Below are 4378 nucleotides of genomic sequence, written 5' to 3'. Positions count from 1 at the left end.
GATGCTATTATGTCTATGCTTGTGAATGATAGGACAAATGTCGATCCTAATAATGTTCCGTTAGCTTCATTGGTTGCACAAGAAGAACATGTTGATGTCAACTTCATTAAAAATAATAATTTCAACAACAATGCTTACCGGAACAATTCTAGTAATAACTATAGGCCATATCCTTATAATAATGGTAACGGTTATGCTAATTCTTATGGGAATTCTTACAATAATAATAGGAACACACCCCCTGGACTTGAAGCCATGCTTAAAGAATTTATTAGTACACAAACTGCTTTTAACAAATCTGTTGAAGAAAAGCTTGGGAAAATTGATATACTTGCTTCTAAAGTCGATAGTCTTGCTGCTGATGTTGATCTTTTGAAATCGAAAGTTATGCCTAATAGGGATATTGAAAATAAAATTGTTACTACAGCAAATGCCATCCAAGTTAGAATTAATGAGAATATAAGATTGATGGCCGAATTGCGTGCTAGGTGGGAAAGAGAAGAAAATGAAAAACTAGCTAAAGAGAAGAATGTAGCTAAAGTTTGGACTATTACCACCACTAGTAATGCTAATGCTACACATGTTGCTGCACCTCCTACTAATACTAATAAAAGAATTGGTGTTAGCAATGTTTCCACTTCTAATGCAAAGCGCGAGAAACTGCCTGAAACTGCTAAAACTGCTGAATTTTTTTTCAACATTGGGGATGATGATCCCATTGCTTTAGATTATAATGGTTTGAATTTTGATGATTGCCACATCTCTGAAGTTATAAAGTTCTTACAAAAACTTGCTAAAAGTCCTAATGCTAGTGCTATAAATTTGGCTTTCACGCAACATATTACAAATGCTCTCATAAAAGCTAGAGAAGAGAAACTAGAACGCGAAGCCTCTATTACTAGAAAGCTAGAGGATGGTTGGGAGCCCATCATTAATATGAAGATCAAAGATTTTGATTGTAATGCTTTATGTGATCTTGGTCCAAGTATTTCTGTTATGCCTAAGAAAATCTATAATATGCTTGACTTGCCACCGCTGAAAAATTGTTATTTGGATGTTAATCTTGCTGATCATTCTACAAAGAAACCTTTGGGGAAAGTTGATAATGTTCGCATTATGGTTAACAATAACCTTGTCCCCGTTGATTTTGTTGTCTTGGATATTGAATGCAATGCATCTTGTCCCATTATATTGGGAAGACCTTTTCTTCGAACTGTTGGTGCTATCATTGATATGAAGGAAGGTAATATAAAATATCAATTTCCTCTCAAGAAAGGTATGGAACACTTCCCTAGAAAGAGAATGAAGTTACCTTTTGATTCTATTATTAGAACAAATTATGATGTTGACACTTCGTCTCTTGATAATACTTGATACACACTTTCTGCGCCTAGCTGAAAGGCGTTAAAGAAAAACGCTTATGGGAGACAACCCATGGTTTTTACTACAGTACTTTGTTTTTATTTTGTGTCTTGGAAGTTGTTTACTACTGTAGCAACCTCTCCTTATCTTAGTTTAGTGTTTTGTTGTGCCAAGTAAAGTCGTTGATAGTAAAGTTTATACTAGATTTGGATTACTGCGCAGAAACAGATTTCTTTGCTGTCACGAATCTGGGCTGTTTTCTCTGTACGTAACTCAGAAAATTATGCCAATTTACGTGAGTGATCCTCAGATATGTACGCAACTTTCATTCAATTTGAGCATTTTCATTTGAGCAAATCTGGTGCCTCGATAAAATTCGTCAATATGAACTGTTCTGTTTTGACAGATTCTGCCTTTTATTTCGCATTGCCAGTTTTGTTATGTTCGATGGATATTTCGATCCCATTGACTTTCAGTAGCTTTGTGCAATGTCCAGAAGTGTTAAGAATGATTGTGTCACCTCTGAACATGTTAATTTTTATTGTCCACTAACCCTCTAATGAGTTGTTCTAAGTTTGGTGTGGAGGAAGTTTTCAAGGATCAAGAGAGGAGTATGATGCAATATGATCAAGGAGAGTGAAAGCTCTAAGCTTGGGGATGCCCCGGTGGTTCACCCCTGCATATATCAAGAAGACTCAAGCGTCTAAGCTTGGGGATGCCCAAGGCATCCCCTTCTTCATCGACAACATTATCAGGTTCCTCCCCTGAAACTATATTTTTATTCCATCACATCTTATGTGCTTTTCTTGGAGCGTCGGTTTGTTTTTGTTTTTGTTTTTGTTTTGTTTGAATAAAATAGATCCTAGCATTCCTTGTGTGGGAGAGAGACACGCTCCGCTGTAGCATATGGACAAGTATGTCCTTAGGCTTTACTCATAATATTCATGGCGAAGTTTCTTCTTCGTTAAATTGTTATATGGTTGGAATTGGAAAATGATACATGTAGTAAATTGCTATAATGTCTTGGATAATGTGATACTTGGCAATTGTTGTGCTCATGCTTAAGCTCTTGCATCATATACTTTGCACCCATTAATGAAGAAATACATAGAGCATGCTAAAATTTGGTTTGCATATTTGGTCTCTCTAAGGTCTAGATAATTTCTACTATTGAGTTTGAACAACAAGGAAGACGGTGTAGAGTCTTATAATGTTTTCAATATGTCTTTTATGTGAGTTTTGCTGCACCGCTTCATCCTTGTGTTTGTTTCAAATAACCTTGCTAGCCTAAACCTTGTATCGAGAGGGAATACTTCTCATGCATCCAAAATCCTTGAGCCAACCACTATGCCATTTGTGTCCACCATACCTACCTACTACATGGTATTTCTCCGCCATTCCAAAGTAAATTGCTTGAGTGCTACCTTTAAAATTTCATCATTCGCCTTTTGCAATATATAGCTCATGGGACAAATAGCTTAAAAACTATTGTGGTATTGAATATGTACTTATGCACTTTATCTCTTATTAAGTTGCTTGTTGTGCGATAACCATGTTTCTGGGGACGCCATCAACTATTCTTTGTTGAATATCATGTGAGTTGCTATGCATGTTCGTCTTGTCTGAAGTAAGGGAGATCTACCACCTTATGGTTAAGCATGCATATTGTTAGAGAAGAACATTGGGCCGCTAACTAAAGCCATGATCCATGGTGGAAGTTTCAGTTTTGGACATATATCCTCAATCTCATATGAGAATAATAATTGTTGCCACATGCTTATGCATTAAAGAGGAGTCCATTATCTGTTGTCTATGTTGTCCCGGTATGGATGTCTAAGTTGAGAATAATCAATAGCGAGAAATCCAATGCGAGCTTTCTCCTTAGACCTTTGTACAGGCGGCATAGAGGTACCCCATTGTGACACTTGGTTAAAACATGTGTATTGCGACGATCCGGTAGTCCAAGCTAATTAGGACAAGGTGCGGGCACTATTAGTATACTATGCATGAGGCTTGCAACTTGTAAGATATAATTTACATGATACATATGCTTTATTACTACCGTTGACAAAATTGTTTCTTGTTTTCAAAATCAAAGCTCTAGCACAAATATAGCAATCGATGCTTTTCCTCTATGGAGGACCATTCTTTTTTACTTTTATTGTTGAGTCAGTTCACCTATTTCTCTCCACCTCAAGAAGCAAACACTTGTGTGAACTGTGCATTGATTCCTACATACTTGCATATTGCACTTATTATATTACTCTATGTTGACAATATCCATGAGATATACATGTTACAAGTTGAAAGCAACCGCTGAAACTTAATCTTCCTTTGTGTTGCTTCAATACCTTTACTTTGAATTATTGCTTTATGAGTTAACTTTTATGCAAGACTTATTGATGCTTGTCTTGAAGTACTATTCATAAAAAGTCTTTGCTATATGATTCACTTGTTTACTCATGTCATATACATTGTTTTGATCGCTGCATTCACTATATATGCTTTACAAATAGTATGATCAAGGTTATGATGGCATGTCACTCCAGAAATTATCTTTGTTATCGTTTTACCTGCTCGGGACGAGCAGAACTAAGCTTGGGGATGCTGATACGTCTCCGACGTATCGATAATTTGTTGTGTTCCATGCCACATTATTGATTATATCTACATGTTTTATGCACACTTTATGTCATATTCGTGCATTTTCTGGAACTAACCTATTAACAAGATGCCGAAGAGCCGATTCTTTGTTCTGCTGTTTTTGGTTTCAGAAATCCTAGTAAGGAAATATTCTCGGAATTGAACGAAATCAACGCCCAGGGTCCTATTTTGCCACGAAGCTTCCAGAAGACCGAAGAGGAGACGAAGTGGGGCCACGAGGCGGCCACACCCTAGGGCGGCGCGGCCTGGCCCTTGGCCGCGCCGACCTATAGTGTGGGCCCCTCGTGTGGCCTCCTGACCTGCCCTTCCGCCTACTTAAAGCCTCCGTCGCGAAACCCCCAGTACCGAGAGC

The sequence above is a fragment of the Lolium perenne genome, chromosome 7, assembly GCF_019359855.2.
Source record: "Lolium perenne isolate Kyuss_39 chromosome 7, Kyuss_2.0, whole genome shotgun sequence".
Classification (NCBI taxonomy): domain Eukaryota; kingdom Viridiplantae; phylum Streptophyta; class Magnoliopsida; order Poales; family Poaceae; genus Lolium; species Lolium perenne.
The sequence above is the reverse complement of the archived record's forward strand: the minus strand, read 5'-3'. Positions refer to the sequence as shown.